The 20,799-nt window shown below is 40.0% G+C and overlaps 1 long non-coding RNA gene and 1 other non-coding gene across 2 annotated transcripts in view; one reads left to right on the forward strand and one right to left on the reverse strand.

The window, feature by feature from the left end:
- The first annotated feature begins 217 nt into the window (after nt 1–217).
- Nucleotides 218–20,799, forward strand: part of LOC118143699 (uncharacterized) — a 76,715-nt gene continuing 56,133 nt past the window's right edge. The window contains exons 1-2 of the long non-coding RNA XR_004728036.3: nt 218–476; nt 1,741–1,879. This is a non-coding gene — a long non-coding RNA (uncharacterized LOC118143699). The remainder of the gene's footprint in view (nt 477–1,740; nt 1,880–20,799) is intronic.
- On the reverse strand, nt 11,326–11,400 carry LOC118143978 (small nucleolar RNA SNORD113/SNORD114 family). The gene has a single exon (XR_004728452.1). It is a non-coding gene; the product is annotated as a small nucleolar RNA SNORD113/SNORD114 family (small nucleolar RNA).

Consider the following 20,799-nt stretch of genomic DNA (forward strand, 5'->3'; position numbering starts at 1 on the left):
TTAATCGCCCTCATATAGATCACAGGCATGGTATGGGGGAATCTTTCCAGAGGCATTGTTTTTACTTAAACAAGATCAAACCCCCACCTAAGCCACATACTCCAAGCCTGCTCCATGACCCAAGACCCTTTCACATGTAATTTCTAAAGCTGTAAACCCAAGACCCTTTCACGTGTAATTTCTAGAGTCGTACGCCTTTATAAAGGCAGAGCTTTTTTCGTTAGCCGTTAGCGGAGCCTGGCTATTAGGCAGCTATGCCACCTTGCTCCTGGGTAAAGTAAATCACCCCTTCCTTCCTAGTTCAGTGTCTGAGAGATCCGTTTCCTGAGGCGGTTCCTGCTTTCGTAAGTGCATTCTAAAACTACGACTCCAGTAATACTATTGACCTTATTTTTCTGAGTAAGGAGATCCAGACTCTACATTTCATTCAGTTCTTCTGAAAAAAATGGAGAAAAACACAGGAAGAAGATTCAAAGGTGAGTTAGTAGGGCGAGCTTTTTACTAAGGGCCACTATCTCAGGGAGAGCAGACTACGTCTTGCATACCACGTATTTCTGGTCAGTGAGGAAGCCCTTTACCTATGTATTCACTTTCCTTTCCACTCCCAAGGAGGCTAGATGGGAATAGTCAACTAAAAATTAAATCCGATGAGCACTCCGTATCAAGAAATCACCCTCTTCGCTTTTTTTCTTCTTTTTCTTTTTTCCTTTTTTTTTTTTTTCAAATGGTGTCTTGCTCTGTCACCTAGGCTGGAATGTAATGAGTGGTGCAATCTCAGCTCACTGCTACCACTGCCTCCCAGGTTCAAACAATTCTCCTGCCTCAGCCTCCCGAATAGCTGGGGTTATAGGCAAGCACCACCACACCCTGCTAGTGTTTAGTAGAGATGGATTTTCACCATCTTGGCCAGGCTGGCCTTGAACTCCTGGCCTCTAGTGATCCACCCGCCTCAGCCTCCCAAAGTGCTGGGATTACAGGTGTGAGCCACTGTGCCAGTCTTCCTCTTTGCTTTTTTATTGATTTGTTGTCTTTTTATATTGACTGACTCTACATCTCTGTTATACATCAGAATTAAAGAAAAACTTTTCTTTGGGTAGAAAACACTTAGACTGGAAAGGAAACAAGAGTGTGTTGGCAGACCCTGGAGTCGCTGACTGCGAATGCTCTAGGTTGAGCTGACTATTCTTGATATAACAAAAGTTGGTAAAAAGCCTTGGAGCAAAAAATGAAATCTTACTCAAATACTTGAAAAGCAATAGAAAAAGATTAAACTGTTCCTAGGAAGAGATTGCAGGAACTCAGAAGAAAACGTCAAACTCCCAACAATGCTATAGTGGCCACATGACTGTTCCTTTAAAAAATCTTAAACGTGGGCACAGTTTGCTTCAATTCACAACACTTCAAGGGTGCAGGTTACCATTGTCCAGCACCCATCTGTTTACTAAATTGCCCCCCGCCCCCCCGCTCATTCCATGTAATTCTGGTAGGACCACCAATTCCAATTCCTCTTCCACCCCTTGCCTAAGGAGTGGGCACCTAACCCAGTCTGGCCCATGTTGGCACTACATAGCCATGGCTAAGGTCATTGGTTCAAAGGATGGGTGTGCAACCAAGTAAAGCCAATAAAACAGTCTTTATGGGATTGGAACTGGATGCTGGGAGAGAGGGCATCTGTTTCTATCTCCCGGCTCAAGCTAAAAGGTACATGTGAGCTTGAACCTTCTGGGGGCTATTTTGCAGCTGAATGAAGAAAACTTGGCTGAATGGGAAAGAAAAGGAGGAGGAAAGAAAAACCAGAGTGAGGTCATGATGACAATATTTGAACACCTGGATCCAATTATGCCAGAGTCAGCACTAGCCTAACTTGATTTCCGGTTATGTGAGTCAATATTTGCTCTTTTGTGCTTAGGCTAATTTGATATAAGTTTCTCTCACTTGGAAACAAAGACCTACAAAGTTTTCTGACACTCCTTTTGTAAATGTGGAGAAACTAAACCCTGGAGAGTGTTGGCCAAGAGTAGACAATGCCAATGGATTAACCAGTGTACTAAAAATAACCCTAGAATCACAGGGTTGGAGAGACGCTTTCCAGCCATGTGACCTTCTATCCCTGCCTGATCAGCATGAGCAGTGTCAGCCTTTGTCAGAACACCGGAATCTCTGGATGTTAAAATGACCCTGGACTCCCCAAATACAAATATCTTCCTTTCGAGCCTACCACTGTGCTTTACTTTCTCTCTTTTGTGTTATTTTCCTCTTTAAGGAAAATACATGGAATTTATTTTTAAGATTATCTCAAAGATCCCAAGGGCCTCCCAAATGTCTAGACAGCCATTGGAAAATTAGAAATCTGTATTATTTTCTGTGTCTCCGCAGGGCTATATGGCTTCTTAACTTTTGCTTTTCTTTGTTCTTTCCTCTCCCTGTTTACGAGCCTTCTCATCTTTGATACTCATGTCTTCCCCAGCACCTGGGTTACCTAACTGCCCAGTTCAAGCATCCTAAAGGGGAGCAAATATAATAAATTTCCCAACCCTCAAAAGTTTACAGCTGAGAAAAACTTTGTGTAGCTAAAGACAGATTAACAAGAGAAAAGCAATGCAGAGTACATCACATGGGAGGAACCTCAGTTCATGGGCGTCTTTCAAGGCAAAGGCTTGCAGTTTGGCCTCAAGTCATATTTCAACAAAGAGCTCTTAGAGGAGTGAGAAGATAGAAAACTGTGGGAAGGTAGCATAGTTTGCTCCCAGATTTCCCTGGCCCTGTGGTGCCTGGTCTGATGAGCAAGTGAGAGTTTACATCTCTGTCTTGAGGCAGGCAAGGAGTTTGCTCCCAGATTTCCCTGGCCCTGTGGTGCCTGGGCTGATGAGCAAGTGAGAATTTACATCTCTGTCTTGAGGCAGGCAAGGAGCAGAGGAGGTGAGTCACTGTCCCATCATCAGGCAAGCAGAAGGAAGGGCAGAGTGTCCCCTGCATTTTAACTTTGTTCAGCTCCATAATCCTCAGTATTTTAAAGAAAAATATTTTCGTTTCCTTCAATCCAAACAGAAATCACATCAGTTCATTCAGATCAGTTGTTCTCAGACATTTTGCTCTCAGGACCCCTTTAATCCTCAGAAATTATTGAGAAATCCAAAGACCTTTTATTTACATGAGTTATTTGTATCAGGATTTATCATGTTCAAAATTAAACCAAAAAATTTTTAAAGATTTGTTAATTTGATGATAGCAATAAGCCAATTATATGTTAATGGAAAATTTTTTTGATAATTTATTTTTTCTCACTCAAGCCAGAATGCAGCGGTGTGTTCTCAGCTCACTGCAGCCTCTGCCTTCTGGGTTCAAGCTATTCTCCTGCCTTAACCTCCCAAGTATCTGGGACAACAGGTGCCTGCCACCATGACCGGCTATTTCTTTGTGTTTTTAGTAGAGATGGGATTTCACTATGTTGGCCAGGCTGGTCTTGAACTCCTGACCTCAGATGATCTTCCCACCTTGGCCTCCCAAAGTGCTGGGATTATAGGTATGAGCCACTGCGCCCAGCAAACATGTTAATAGAAATATTTCTATGAAAATAATGATATTTTCCAAAAAGAATGACTTCAAGTATAGAATTGTTTTAAATCTTTGTAACTACCTTTAATATCTAACTTGCTAAAAGATGGCTGGGACTTCTGCTTTAAAATAAGATGGAATAACAGGAACTGGATTTATCCTCCTGCTTGAAACAGCTAAGAAACTGGACAAAATATATAAAATAATAGTTCTTAAGACGTTAGGAAATGAAGGATAGTGATTTCTGGAGGGATGGAGAACAAACCAGATGAACTGTACAATTGCTTTGAGAGAGTTTCCTGGCTTCAGGTGATCTGCCCACCTCAGCCTCCCAAAGTGCTGAGATTACAGGCATGAGCCACCATACCCAGCCTCCAAACTATAAGTCTTAGTTGATTAAAAAAAAATCCTTCAAAAGTAAGAGCAAAATAAAGTACTTTTTCAGGTAGACAAAAGCTGAATGAATTTGTCACCAGCAGATCTGCATTAAAAGAAACATTAATCAAAGTTCTTCAAGCAAAATCAAAAGAACAATAGCTAGAAATCTAGAGCTACTTAAATGGATGAAACAGCCCAGCCTGGTAATTATGTCAATAAATACAGTTTTATTTTATTTTATTTTATTTTTGAGATGGAGTTTCGCTCTTGTTACCCAGGCTGGAGTGCAATGGCCCGATCTCGGCTTACAGCAACCTCCGCCTCCTGGGTTCAGGCAATTCTCCTGCCTCAGCCTCCTGAGTAGCTGGGATTACAGACACGCGCCACCATGCCCAGCTAATTTTTTGTATTTTGAGTAGAGACGGGGTTTCACCATGTTAATCAGATGGTCTCAATCTCTTGACCTCGTGATCCACCCGCCTCAGCCTCCCAAAGTGCTGGGATTACACCGCGCCCGGCAATAAATACCATTTTTATCACTTAAATATCTTGAAATAATAATAAATTATTTAAAATAAATATAATAACAATGCACTGTGGCATTTATAACATATATGGAAGTAACATACATGACAATAGCACAAATGCAAGAGGGTAGAAATGCAAGTGTGTTATAAAATTCTTTTACGATATGTGAAGTGGTGCAACAGCAATTGAAAATAGACTATGGTAAGTTTAAGATGTATAAAACAAATCCTAAAGAAATCACTAAAACAAAACAAAACAAATAGCTATAGCTAATAAGCCAACAAAAATGATAAAAGGGAATTATAAAAATGTTCAATCCAAAAGCAGGCAGAAGAAAAGGTAAAAGGAAACAACTAATGAAACAAACAAACAAAAAAAAGCAACGTTTTATTAAATCCAGCCTTGTCATTCATCACATTTAAAACCCAACCATATCAATAATCACATTTTGCCCAGTTGTGGCGGCAGGAGGATTACCTGAGGCAAGGAATTTGAGACCACTCGGCGCAACGTGATGAAACTCCGTCTCTACTAAAAATGTAAATGTGGTGGTGTGGACCTGTAATCACATCTACTGGTACGGTGGGGTGGGAGGATCACTTGAGCCCAGGAGGTGGAGGTTGCAGTGAGCCAAGATCACACCATTGCACTCCAGCCTGGTTAACAGAGCAAAACTCTGCCTCATAAAAAACAAAAATTGGCCGGGCACAGTGGCTCAAGCCTGTAATCCCAGCACTTTGGGAGGCCAAGGTGGGTGGATCATGAGGTCAAGAGATCGAGACCATCCTGGTCAACATGTTGAAACCCCATCTCTACTCAAAATACAAAAAATTAGCTGGGCTTGGTGGCGCGTGCCTGTAATCCCAGCTACTCGGGAGACTGAGGCAGGAGAATTGCCTGAACCCAGGCGGCGGAGGTTGCAGTGAGCCGAGATCGCGCCATTGCACTCCAGCCTGGGTAACAAGAGCAAAACTCCATCTCAAAAAAAAAAAAAAAAAAAAAAGAAGATACAAGTTTGGTAAAAGTAAAAGGATGGAATAATACATGCCATGATAACATTAATCAAAAGAAAGCTGGAGTGGCTACATTAGTATTAGACAGTTAATTTCAGCCTAGAGAATATTACCAGAGATACAGAGGGGCATTTCATAATGAAAAAGACATCAACTCCTCAAGAGTTCATAACAATACTAAACATATATGTACCTAAAAAGGATCTCAAAATAAATAAAGCAAAAATTGATAGAATTTAAAAGAGAAATAGACACATTCACAATTATAGTTGGAGATTTCAATATCCCTTCCTTAACAACTGATAAGAAAAGTAAACAGATAATTAGTAAATATACAGAAAACTTAAATAACACTGTCAACCAACTTGACCCGATTGACAATTATTGTATACTTCACAAATAACAGCAGAACACCCATTCTTTCCAAGTTTACATGGATCATTTACCAAGATAGGCCATATTCGTGGATATAAAACAATTCTCAATAAATTTTAAAGGATTTGACTTTTATAAAACATGTTCTCTAACCACAGTGAAATTGAGCTAGAAATCAACAACAGAAAGATTTTCTCAAATATTTGGAAATCCCTAAGTATTTGGAAACTAAAAGCAGGGTGCAGTGGCTCACGTCTGTAATCCCAGTACTTTGGGAGGCTGAGGTGGGTGGATCACTTGAGGTCAGGAGTTTGAGACCAGCCCGGCCAACACGGTGAAACCTGTCTCCACTAAAAATACAAAAATTAGCCAGATGTGATGGTGCACGTCATAGTCCCAGCTACTCAGTAGGCTGAGGCAGGAAGATCACTTGAACCTGGGAGGCAGAGGTTGCAGTGAGCAGAGATCATACCACTGCACTCCAGGCCTGAGCAACAGAGCAAGACACCATTTAAAAAAAAAATTGTAAATAACTGATGTGTCAAATAATAAAAGGAAATTAGAAAGTATTTTGCATTAAATGAAAAAAAACAAATCATATGTAAATTTGTGGGATGACACTAAAACAGTATTTAGTAAATATTTTTAGCGTTATATGCCTATATTAGAAAAGAAGAAAGGTTTCAACTCACTTACCTCAGCTGCCACCTTATAAAACTTGAGGGGAAAAAGCAAAATAATAGAACCAAATATCAGAATGTTAATCAATGAAATGGAAAATAAAAAACAACAGAGAAAAATCAGTAAAATCAAAACCTGTCTTTTGGAAAATTACAATGAAATTTATAAAACTCTACCCAGACTAAACAGGGGGCAATGAGAATATATAAATTTCTAATACCGGATATGAGGGAGGTAACATCGCTTTAGATTCTACGGATATTAAAAACACAATAAGGTTGGAGGGCATGATGGCTCACCCCTTTAATCCCACCATTTGGGGAGGCTGAAGTGGAAGGATCACTTGAGGCCAGCAGTTTGAGACCAGCCTGGGCAACACAGCAAATCCCCATTGCTCTAAAAAATAATACAGACATGGTGTTGTGCACCCATAATCCCAGCTACTTGGAAGGCTGAGGCAAGAGGATGACTTGAGCTCAGGAATTCAAAGCTGCAGTGAGCTATACCATCACTACACTCCAGTTTGGGCAATAGAGGGAGACTCTGCCTCTTTTTTTTAAAAATTAAATAAAAAGACAACAAGGGAAATTTAAAAACAATTATGCCAATAAACTGAACAACTTAGATAAAATGGAAAAATTCTTTGAAAGACAAACCATCAAAGCTTACTCAAGGAGAAACTCCTTCAAAGTCACAAGCTCCCCAAAATCACTTTCATTAAATACATTGAATTTATAGCTACAAAACTTTCCTACAAGGAATCAAAGCCTAGATGGTTTCACTGGGGAATTCTGCCAAACATTTAAGGAAGAAATAATATGATCCTACACAAGTCCCCTCAAGAAAAAAATGAAGACGTGGGAAAACTTCCCAACTCATTTTATAAAACTAGCATGCCAAAACTAGACGAGTTACAATGGGAAAAGAAAACTGCAATCTAATATTTCTCATGAGCATAGACATGAAAATTCTTGACAAAATGTTAACAGGGATAATATACAACCAAGTGGGGTTTATCCCAAGAATGCCAGGTTGGTTTTAACACTCAAAATTCAAACAATGTAATTGGCCATATTAATGAACTAAAGAAAAATCCACACAATCATCTCAACCGTTTCAATAAATGCAAAAAAATTTTTTATAAAATCTAACATCAATTCTTGATAAATACCCAGCAAATGAGAAATAGATGGCAACTTCCTCATTCTGATGAAGTCCATCCATTAAAAAACTTATAGCTAGTGTTATATTTAATGGTAAAGAATGTTTTCCCCCTAATGTCAGAAACAAGGTGGCTGTTCTCACCACTTCTATGTGACATTGTACTGGAAGTTCTAGCCAGTGCAATAAAGAAAGGAAACAAAAGTCATGAAGGTTGAAAAGGAAGAAGGAAAACTATCTTTAATCACAAATATGTTTGCTTTGTAGAAAATCCAATGGAATCTGTGACAACAACAGAAAAGCATTTATAATTCTTAAGTGAGTTTAGCCAGGTTGCCAAATACAAGACTAATAAGCAAAAATCAATTTTATTTTTATGTACCAGCAAAAAATGATTGAAAATTGGAAACAGAAACTTTTAACATGCCATTTATAATAGCATCCAAAAATGAAATATGTAAGGGTAAGTCTGACAAAAAATGTACAAGACCTGTATATTAAAACTATAAAACATTGCTGAAAGAAATTAAAGAACTAAATGAATGAAGAGATAGATTGTGTTTATGGATTGAATGACTCAATATTGTACAGATATCAATTTTCCCCAAATTGATCTACAGATTCAAAAATCCAATAGAGTTTTTGTTGTAGAAATTGACAAGTTGATTTTAAAATTTATACAGAAATGCAAAAGGCTTGGAATAGGCAACGACTGTGAAAAAGAACAAACTTGGAGGACTTTACCTGAGTTCAAGAACTATTATAAAAGCTACAGTAATCAAGAGTATGGCATTTACATAAAGATAAACAGAGCAACAAGACAGTAGACAGAATCCTGAAACAGACCCACACATACAGACAACCAATTTTTGACAAAAGAGCAAAGGCAATTTGGTAGAGAAGGGGTTGCCTTTTGAACAGTGGTTCATGCCTATAATTCCTGCACTTTGAGAGGCCAAGGCAGGAGGATCACTTGAGCCCAGGGTTTGAAACCAGCCTGGGCAAGCAGATGAGACCCAGTCTCTACAAAACAATTTTTAAAATTAGCCAAGTGTGGCACATGCCTATGATCCTAGTTACCTGGGAGGCTGAAGCAGGAGGATTGCTTGAACCAGGGAGGTCAAGGCTGCCTTGAGTCATGATCACCTCACTGAACTCCAGCCTGGGTGACAGAGCAAGACCCTGTCTCAAAAAATAAAATAAAATAAAAAAGAGGTTGGCCATACCAGGTACTAGTGAACATGTTAGGCAATTGGAGCCCTCATACACTGATGCTGAGAATATAAAATGGTATCACCATTTTAGAAAACAGTTTAATAGTTCCTCAAAAGATTAAACATACACTTACTGTATGGCCATTTTATTGCTAAATATTTGCCAAGAGAAATAAAAACTTATGTCTATACAGAGTCTTATATATGAATGTTCACAGCAGATTTATTTGTAATAGCCCCAGTGAGAAACCTAAACGTTTATAAAAAGGCAAATGAATAAACAAAGTGTGATATGTATCACAATATATATGTATTTCACCCAGGCTGGAGTGCAGTGGTACAATCATAGCTCACTGTTACTCTGATTCCTGGGCTCAAGGAATTCCTCCCACCTCAGCTTCCCAAGTAGCTGGGACTACAGGGGGATGCCACCACATTTAATTTTATTTTTTTGTAGAGACAGATTCTTGCTATATTGCCCAGGCTGATCTTGAACTCCTGGCCTCAAGCAATCCTCCTGCCTTGGCCTCCCAAAGTGTTGGGATACAGGCTGAGCCACCACTCCTGGCCTGATATATTAATACAATGGAATGTTACACACTAATATACTAGGAACTGACTATTGATACATGCTACAACATGGAGAATACCTAGATAATTATGCTAAATGTAAAAATCCTGACAAACACAAATATAATTTAATATATAAACTTCCAAACTAACTTATGATAGAAAGCAGGTAAGTATTTGTCTGGGTATGGGAGGATGTCCAGAGGTATAAGAATGAGTGGATACAAAGGGGCATGGGGAAACCTATGCAGATGTTACTGAGGTTTTATTGCTTATATCTCTCAACACTGACCAAATTGAACATTTTAAATATGTGCAATTTATGTTAGTTATACTGTGCTTCACTAAAGATATTAGCAAAGAAAGAAGAGAGCTCTGTTCTTATTGTGCTTCCTCATTCAGTTTGTTTTGATCTGTTGTTTTAAAGTACAGCCTCATACACATATGTTGTTGGAAAAGAAAAATATTTTATTAGCCCCTTCTGATAACTGTGGATGTTCTTTGCTATACCAAAACTTGACACGGGGTAGTTTCTTCAAGGTTAAGTCACTGAGTGGAATCTCAAACCACACCATATACTTTTTATTCTGTTGTTAAAATCCATTGTTTCATACTACACTTTGATGAGTCTTTTATCCATATGTGATTTTAACCTTTCAGACCCCCTGAAAGTCTTGGGAAACCCCCAGAGATCCTGGAACCACAGTTTGACAATCACTGATTTAGTTTTTTTTAAGATTTTCTCTTTTAAGGATTAAATTATCAACTGAGACATAGGCGGCTCTTCACTGAGCTCAGACCACACAGAAGTGAGGAAGGGAGGAAGGCAGGCTTTGTGCTGATTTAAGGCCTAAATATGGTGGGTAGCTTGGATCACTTGCATTTCTGCACCAACTGTTACTTTCTTCTTTAGTACCCTCTTGAAACAAATTTCCTAAAAGACCTGCTGCTGTAACTGTGTGCCATATATGAGCACTCAGGGGAGCAGGATTATATGTCACTGCCACCATTCAGCTGACTTACTCTGTCAGAACATATCATCTATCTTAAGTCCCTGAGGAAGGAACAGCATTATTTATGTTTACTCTCAGCATGTAACTAGGATCACCAGTGTATTAGTCCATTTTCACACTGCTATAAAGATACTAACCAAGACTGGGTAATTTATAAAAGAAAGAGGTTTCATTGACTCACAGTTCTGCATGGCCAGGGAGGTCTCAAGAAATTTACAATCATGGTGGAAGGGGGAGCAGGCCCATCTTACATGATGGAAGTGATGGGAGGCAAGACAGAGAGTGAAAAGCCCAGGGCAAACTGCTGTTTATAAAACCATCAGATCTCCAGAGAGCTCTCTCATCATCAGGAGAACAGCCTGGGGGAACCACCCCCATGATCCAATCATTTCCCACCAGGTCTCTCCCTCAACACCTTGGGATTATAGTTCAAAATGAGAGTTGGGTGGGGACACAAAGCCTAACCATATCAACCAGGGTCTATGGGCCTCAGAAGTGTCAAAATCAAAGGAAAATACTGCTACATTATTTAGGGCACAAAACTTTTAAGATGTCAGCATAACAGATACATTTGTCCTAGCTTCCTCAATCATCATACCCACTGACAACGTCTTCATCATTTGTCCAAAAACATTTATGATCACTGTTTTTTTTTTTTTTTTTTGTAATTTATGTGTCAACTTTATTTATTTATACATGTTTATTGACTCTGCCATTGCTATTTTAATTAAAATATTTTTAAAAATTAACATAGAGACAAGAATAGGCCATGTTGCTCTCCTGACATTTTTCTATGGGGTCATCTAAACAGAGGGCATGGACTAGACTCCTTCAGGTTCGGACCTCAGAGTTTCAGACATGTATCATTCATCATGTGAGACACATATGCTGGCAGTTGTCACCATTGGTCGATCACTGTTTTAATAATGACAAGTCTTGCTCACCAAGAATAGCTTTGGGGCTTAAAAAAAAAAAGTCTTCTCAGACAAATTGAACCAGAATCTCTGGGGGTGGGGCAGAGTTGTTAGCATGGTTTTAAAGATCATCTAAGTAATTCTGAAAGGCAGCCAGGGTTAAGCTCATCATGAAGACATCATATTCTAAGCAAACCTCTTATCTCTTTCTGTTGCTCTCTCTTACCCTCCACTCAATGAGTACCTGTGTCAAAGACCTACACTACATGTTTTGGAACATATAAAAATGGGCTTGGGATGGTAGTTTACCCTATAATCCCAACACTTTGGGAGGCCAAGGCAGGAGGATCACTTGAGCCCAGGAGTTTGAGACCAGCCAGGGCAACATAGGGAGGCACGTCTCTACACAAAATTAAGAAATTAGCCAGGCGTGTTGGTCCCAGCTACTTGGAAGGCTGAGGTGGGAGAACAGCTTGAGCCTGAGAGGTGGAGGCTGCCGTGAACCATGATCATACCACTGCAGTCCCGCCCGGGCAACATAGACAGATCATGTCTCAAAAATGAAAAATAAATAAATTAAATAAATAAGAAAAATGGTAAGACATAGACTTTGTTTTGATAAGTATCTTACAGCCTTGCTACATAAATTCTATGCACCATTACAGTAGCAAAGCTAGGCTGGCTTAAATATGTCTACCTAGCAATTTTATAAGATGTGTGAAGAGGATAGAAAAAGTAAACTGGAAAGAGAAGGCCAAGCTAAACAATACACAAAGAGCCAAGGGCAGAGGTTTTGTCACCAGCTCACAGGGTGGCAATCAGAGTCTAGTACCTGGTAGGGACTGGAGCACACAGGAAAAAATGAAATGGAAATCAGTCAAGGATCCAGTGTCCCAATCCTGAGATTCACTCTTTAGAGAGAGACAAGGCTGTAGAGAATAAGAAGAGAATTGCCACCAACAGCTACATTTTAGAGACGGGTAGAAGATGAATGGTAAAAGAAACTTCTGTTCTCAGAGTTTTAAAACAAGGACCTACTAATGAGATGCAGTCTAGTTAACTCCTGGTAAAATGGGTGAATTAAGACAGACCGATTTCAAGGAATTAGGAAAACCTGAAATTGAAGTGGGTCATGCGTCTGAACACCAAGGCTCGGCTTAAAAGTGTGATTGGTTAATCCCACCAACCCAAAGCAAGTGAAAACTTGCTCAGGGAGCCGTGAAAAGCCTAATTTGCTAAATTCTCATCATGGGGCATGATGAGAAACAAAAGTGTTCTAAATTAGCTGCCCCACAAAAAAAAAAATAAGCTTCCTCAAATTAAGACAACTGATGAAAATACTCTACTAGTATAATGGGGCAACTGAATTCCTCCACAAGAAAACCTTTGATTTCCTTTTAGAAACAAACTTTAAAATACAAAACAATTAGCTGGGCATGGTAGTGGGTACCTGGAATCCCAGCTACTCTGGAGGCTGAGGCAGGAGAATCACTTGAACCCAGGAGACAGAGGTTGCAGTGAGCCAAGATCGCGCCATTGCACTCCAGCCTGGGTAACAAGAGCGAAACTCCGTCTCAAAAAAAAAAAAAAAAATTTTTTTTTAAAGTAAATATTTAACTATGACCACAGTCTACTTTCTGAGAATAAAAGAATTCTTAATTCTACCCTTATTAGCAATAGAGAAAGAACATTTGAAGGAAAAATATCTCTGAGTGTTAAAGCTGAATGAGGATTAGATCAAGTAATTTTAATTCTGTCCCATCTTTATTCAAATAGAGGTTAAATGGCTACTTCAGGTCACCCAGGAAACCTATCTGAATACAAAGGTACAAACCTAGATTCCTGATATTTAGAGCAGGACCTTACTTCTGTGCATAGTCAATTGACATGAAAAATATACCATTGTAAAAAATACAATTTTCAGGATTACCTGCTATGTGGCAAAAGCATATGTAGCATCACAGTGTTGAGTAGGACCCGAATGCAGCCACTAAGCCAATTCTTCTTTGCAAGCAGATGAACTTCAAAACTGCCCAAGGCATCATTAGGGTTGGAGAATCCACAGCTTCTATTAAACACTCCACGTTGAGGGAGTAATTGATAGTTTTTTTGTGAATGGCGAGCCTAGATTTAACACTACAAGTCAAATGACTGTGTGTTGTTTTAAATCCTAGGATTAATGAATAACAGCTGACTGGGTCTTTACCATAAAATGACATATGCTTAAACACAAAGGTAGGGTTTCCATTTTTAAAATTTTCCATATCAAGTCATCCAAGTGTTTTCTCCCAAAGCCTTTATATTTCATCCTTTTAACAACTTAGATTTCTTTCTTTAGACAGCTTTGGTTTCTCTAAGTTCACTTTCTAGTTGTCTTATTTACTGAGATCACTTTGAATTCTTGCCTATTGTCCAAAGGGGAGTCAAATAAAAATGATAGTACTAATAGTTAACAGTTATTGTGGGATTACTATATGTCAAACTCTCAACTAAGAGCTTTCTCTAAGTGGCAGCATAATTTGCTACTGAAAGAGACTCAAAAGAATGAGCAATGTCTTTCTTTCCCCTATTCCAAGACAACCAGAAGATAGTCATACAATCCTATTTTGAGACTGATTCCCTCCCCTCTAGGAATATTATTGCCTTGGGAGTTTCTAGGCTGAAAATAGGAGTTGTCAAGTCACCGAGGACAACTGCTCAGCCAGGCATTGGTTTGAAAGTCTGGTGAACTGAGAAGAGGTGGTGGAGACTGAGGGGGTGGGAGTTGCTGGTAGAGCTGCTCTTCCCCAAGACATGTTGCAGGTGTGCCCAATGGAGCATGGCTAGGAGGTGTGTGTTGAAGGATTCTGGGATCTGAGGCCTTACAACGGAGGTGAGGATGTTGAGGCTGAGCCTGGGGTCGGCAAGGAGGACCTCTGTGAGGAGCATTGCTCAGCGGACTGCAGCATCCACACCCAGCAGGCACAAGAGGAGTTGGCTGGGCACCAGAAAGCACCAGTATGGAAGTACAGGTGCCACTAGAGAACAAAGAGCAACCCAATTCCATGTTTTCCAGGAATTAGCTGAAGCCCCTGGGCTTTTGTACCAATCTACGGGATGGGCTCGTCCACACATAACAGATTCTTTTTTTTTTTTTTTCTGACAGGGTCTTGCTCTTTTGGCCAGGCTGGAGTGCAGTGGCATAATCATATTTCACTGCTGCCTCAAACTCATGGGCTTAAGCAACCCTCCCATCTCAAACTCCCATGTAGCTGGGGTCACAGGTGTGTGCCATGCCACCATACCTCACTAATTTTTACATTTTTCATAGGAACAGGGTCTCGCTACGTTACCCAGGTTGGTCTCCAACCCCCAGCCTTAAGCAGGCCTCTCACCTCAGTCTCCCAAAGTGCTGGGATTATAGGTATGAGACACTGTGCCCAGCCTGACTTCTTGATACCTTTTGAATAGGTACTCAAAGCCAGATTTCATTTGATTTAGGACAAATAAAGTGAAGTTTTGTTGCACAGGAGTGTTGTGGAACAAGTCCATGCTCGTTACACATCCTCTTAATTTCACACTCACAAGAACCACATAAGGCTCCAATATTAGTTGCTTCCTATCTCATTTTACAGATGAGGAATACAGAAGTTAAATAACTTGCCCGAGGCCATCTACATGCTGCAAGGCAGTCCCAGCTCCCCTGGATACCAGGGCCTGTGATCTTTACCGTAGCGCAAGATGACTTGAGCTGTTCCGTAAATTTTTTTTTAAATGGTGTCACTTTGCAAATAATTATAAATCAACTGTATCAATCAAAGGTGAAGAAAGGCCAGGCCCAGTGACTCGCACCTATAATACCAGCACTTTGGGAGGCCAAGGCGAGAGGGCAGATCATTTGAGATCAGGAGTTCAAGACCAGCCTGGGCAACAAGGGGAAATGTTGTCTCTACAAAAAATACAAAAATAAGCTGGGAATGGTGACCTGCTTTGTGGTCCCAGCTACTCAGGAGGGTGAGGTAGGAGGATCACTTGAGCCTGGGAGGTCAAGGCTGCAGTGAACCATGATCCCGCCCCTGCACTCCAGCCTAGGCAACAGAGTAAGACCCTCTCTCAAAAATCAAACAAACAAGAACAACAACAAAGGTGGAGAAAAAAACTGAGGTCAACTTAATTATATATACCCTGTGCTATAGTATTATATATACCCCTCCAAATCTCATGTTGAAATTTGATTCCCAGTATTGGAGATGGGGCCAATGAGAGGTGTTTGGGTCACAGGACAAGTCATGAATGTCTTACTCATGATTTACACATCTCCGCATAAATATCTTGGTGCCATCCTCACAGCAATGAGTTTTCACTGTTAGTTCCCATGATAATCAGTTGATAAAAAGAGCATGGCACCTCTTTCCCACACTTGCTTCCTCTCTCCCCATGTGATTTCTATGCATGCTGGCTCCTCTTCCCGTCCCTGCGGAGTGAAAGCCATCAGAGGCCCTCACAAGAAGCAAATGCTGGTGCCAGGCTTCTTTTACAGCCTCCAGGACCATGAACCAAATATATCTCTTTTTAAAATAAATTACCCAGTTTCAGGTATTCCTTGACAGCAACACTAAATGGACTGAGACACCCTTGGATACAAACATACCATGTCAATATTTTCTTACATAAAAATCCTAGCATAGTGAATAGAACCCTTAATATATACTAAATTTTGTTTAAAAATTACCAACCCTGATAACAAAGTGAGACCCCGTCTCTACATAAAAATAAAAAATTAGTTGAGTGTCGTGGTGCACACCTGTAGTTCCAGCTACTTGGGAGGCTGAAGTGGGAGGATCACTTCAGTCCAGGAGGTTGAGGCTGCAGTGAGCCATGATTTGCACCACTGCACTCCGGCCTGGGCAACAGAGCAAGGCACTGCCTCCAAATATCAATCAATCAATCAATCAATCAGTCTCAGTCTGGAGCCGTTTACCAAGTATCCTAATGAAAATGGTGACATCTCAGTGTTGTACTCACCAATCAACTAGGACATGCCAGGCACTGTGCTAAGCAGTCCTTATCTTGAAGGTGAAATTCAAATTTCTTGGCTCCACAAAGTCATCCTCCAGCATTAACTTCTACTCTTGCCTATACACATCATATTCTCCAGCCATACCTAACTGTTCACATGTGATACAGTAAACTGAGTTACCTTCCCTACTTTGTATCAGTTGCCAAGAAAGCAAGTCCAATTGGAAAGGGCAATCAAGTTTTATTTAGTGGCCAGAAGGGGAGCTCTTGCTTTAAAGTCACCTTCTCCTGGAGCAATAGGAGTCAGGGGAATCATAAAGAGTTAGATGAGGGGCAGAGGAGGAATGTAACATGCTCAAAGTGGGACTTTCAGATGCACAAGTGCGGTCCCCAAACATGCTTCTTCATACATTGCACATACACAACATGGTAGCGATCGTCATTTAGGGACAAGGATTTTAGCATTGTAATGATATGTTAAAGGTCTGAAAGTAACTAGCCAAGCTATTGCTTGGTTTCTCTACTTCTGCCAGTTTTAGGCAGTCTCTGTTCATTTCTTCACCTTTCTCCATTATCACTACCTCCTATTGACTTTATGGCTTTGCTCAATTCATGGTTTCTCCTGGGTTTCTGCTTTTCTAGCAACTCCTCCTGCTAGCACTATGTCCTAAATTCAAATTTGCAGAAGAGAGAATCGCACTGAGTCAGCAAGTCACCATCATGGATAGAGTGCCCCTATTGGGCAAGGCTCTCATGCCAACCAACCTTATAGGCTACTTGTAGGCAGAGAAAATGGCTGGCTGCTTTAGAGCAAGGCACCAATCACTGACCACTGAGCTACAGCCTGAGAGAAAAGTGATACAGTCCAGCAGGACTTGGTGAACGTGCAGAAACAACTTTCTGTCTGTTCAGATGAAGGCTGAGAATGTGGCAAGCCTTCACAGTGCCTTCTAGTATACAAGGGTTCCACCCAACCCGTAAACCTTAAATATTTCTCCCATACTTGAGATTCAATTATCTCTCATCGAAATCTAAAAAACTTATAAAATCAGGAAAGGAAAAGATTAAAGGTGGCCAGGGACAGAATCTTAGAGACTGAGGGAGAGTTGAGCTTAGAGAGTAACATCTTTTCCACAGGGAGAAGATGGCAGAAGTCACGCTTAATGATTTCTACCTTTTCAATAAAGTTAGAGGAAACAAATACAGATGAGCAGAACTTGAGGGTGACAAAGGAGGTTTCAAACAGCCATTGTAGGAAGTTTATAAATGAATATGAAATGGATTAAAAGACACATTACCAAATATAGAGCTCATAGATTTCAGTTATATCTTGATAAGCAGGACTTCTAGAAAGTCAAGTTCCATGCTCTCCAGCAACTCCAAGTAAGAACAGCGAGCAGACTCCTTAAAGTTGAGGGCTGAGAGCAGGTTGAAAAATGAAAGGACTCTACGGTGCTGTTAGTGAGAGTAACCACATATAAATGAGTCAAATCTAATAATGAAGAGATATGAACGGAATATGCATCTGATAATTTAGCAAAATTGCTCATAATTAGATATACAGTAACACGAAGGCTTGCAAAAGAATGAGACTTTGCTCCCACATTTTAGTGTGCCTGCTTAGGAAGAAAGGGTATTAAATGTCAACTTCTTGTAAAAGAATTTTTCAAATAGAGAAGAATGACTGTTTATATGAAGGATGATTCTTAATTTGTGCTCATATTTGGTGGGGATGCACATGGTATTATGTAATATGAATGATTTAGCTTGGAAATTTTTGTTAATTGCTTTAGGCCATTACCTGTTTTTCTTGGTGAGAAAGGTGAAGAGAACCAATTTCCTGCATAACCAACACATCAGTTCCTTGCTAGGTGCTTTACATACGTAATCTCATTAATCCTTCTAATAGCCCTGTAAAATAGGTATTACTGTCAGCAATTTACAGCTGAGAAAACCAAAGCTCACAGAGGTTAAGTAATTTGCTCAAGATTTTAACAGAAGTCTGATGTCAAAGTGTATGCTCTTTCCACTAGGGCACACTGCAGAGTTGAATAGGGAGATGTCAAGATGACTTTTTTTTCCTACTGCCAAGGTTTACTAGTATGTATATGACCTCACTACAAAAATGGACAGATAATTTGTCAATATCTTTGTTCTCCCCAGGGTATTCTTCCTATGATGAACAATTTTATCAGTCAAGAGGTGCCAAATGCTTACACAAAGATATTATTAGAGCATGTATACCTACAAGGGGAATACGGAGAGTTTGGGCTCTTATCATTAAGTAGTTGTGTAACCTTGGGCAAGCTTCTTAACCTCTTTTGGGGCTTATTTTTTTACGTGGTAAATGGGGACTTTGGAATGGGTGGTGTCAAAGGTCCTATTAGACTCAAGTCACTCATTAGATAAATACATATTGTGATTCTTCTGCATACAGGCACTGTTTCAGGTGCTAAGAGTGATAAATACAGTTAGGATATCATGGAATTTACATTTGTCAACCTAAAATAATCAAAAGGGTTAGAATCTAGTAAACTTGCCAGGCACAGGGGCTCATGCCTGTAATCCCAGCTCACAGGAAGGCCAAAGTGGGCAGGTCTTAGGTCAGGAGTCAAGACCAGCCTGGTTCCCCATCTCTACTAAAAACATAAAAATTAACCAGGTGTGGTAGCACATGCCTGTAATCCCAGCTATTTGGGAGGCTGAGGCATGAGAATCACTTGAACCCGGGAGGCGGAAGTTGCAGTGAGCCGAGGTCATGCCACTGAACTACAGCCTATACAATACAGTGAGAATCCATCTCAAAAAAACAAAAACAAAAACAAAAAAACCCTAAATTTGAGTAACCTTACACAAGCATAAAGTTTGACAACAGGCCCTGTGGAAGCACATATTCCAAAGGATGGAAGTCAGCGTTCTGAAGTCTAGAAGTTTGAGATCAGTTATATAGACAAACTTTAGGGAAGCTTAATAGAATTTCTACATGTTTCTATAGAAGGTTTAATGCATAGTTCAATAATCTAATTAGCCGAGGTGGTCTTTTCTTTCTCTTGAAAGGTGTATTTAATATTCCACACTGAAGATTTAACGGTCATGAGGTCTTTTGCTCCACCTGGTCTGATTTAGGTATAGGACAATGAAAGAGGTAGCTAATCTATAACAAAGATTAGAGACTAGAAGAGGGAGAAGTCTGGTCTCCGGTCTTTCCTGTCAATTACAGAACAAGAACAATAAGGAAGCAAGTTAATCTATAAGAAGCAGAAGCTGCAAATATGCTATCTTACTCTTCCTATAAGGTTTAACTTTCCCTGGGCATAGTAAGTTCGAAGGGTCCTTAAATTTTATTTTCTTTTACGCATTCTACAAAGTTTTGTGTCTTAAGCCTATAATTCTCAAGGTGGTGACGAGTGGTAAGTAGAACAAATTTTACAAATCACTTAGGGAATGCTTTCTTGAAAATATATCTGTACCACCTCTGTGAAATTATATATATGTGTGTGTGTGTGTATAAATACATATATATATTTATACACATATATAATTATGTGTATATGTAATATATGTGTATAAATATATATATATACAGGTCTCTGCCCCCAGTCACTGGCACAGAGCTCTTAAATCCCTTATAATTTCCTGAAAGACAGGGGTGCTAGGACAATCTTTTGTTCTAATATTTGGTCTTTGACTCTAGTTCCTGACATGCAGTTCCTAAGAGCTTTGCAAATTCCAGGTAATAGGAATGTACTATAAGGAGACAACTCTTGGTGGGCTCCTGAATGTGAGGGCTCGTCACCAGAAGAGCCAAACCATGATTATAAACTTGGAACTTTCAGTTCCACCTCCCATTCTCCAGAGAGGCTGGAAATGGAGTTTATTAATCATGCCTATGTGATAAGCCTCCATAAAAATCCCTCAACTATGGGATTTGGAGGGTTTCTGGGTTGTGCAACACATGGAGCTTCCTGGGGTGTGGCATACTCTGGACAGGGCATGAAAGCTCCACACCCCTTCCCCCAAACCTTGCCTATGCATCTCCTCCATCATCTGTATCTTTTAAACCCTTAAAAGTTAAGTGTTTCTCCAAGTTCTGTGAGCAGCTCTAGCAAATTAATTGAACCCAGAAAGAGGGTTGTGGGAACCCTGATAGAGAACCAGATCACAAGCTGAGTCTTGTGACTAGCTGGGGACAGTCTCGTGGGAATGAGCCCTCAACCTGTGGGATCTGACACTATCTCAGGTATAGTGTTAGAGCTGAGTTAAATTCTAAAACACCCAGTTGGTGTCTGCCAGAGAATCTGCTATCAGAAGTGTTATGTTGAATGGTGTGAGAGTAGAAAAAAACACTTTGGTTTTTCCCATTCCTAATGGCCTCTTAGATTCTCCAGGCAGTCAGTAC

The sequence above is a fragment of the Callithrix jacchus genome, chromosome 11, assembly GCF_049354715.1.
Source record: "Callithrix jacchus isolate 240 chromosome 11, calJac240_pri, whole genome shotgun sequence".
NCBI lineage: Eukaryota > Metazoa > Chordata > Mammalia > Primates > Cebidae > Callithrix > Callithrix jacchus.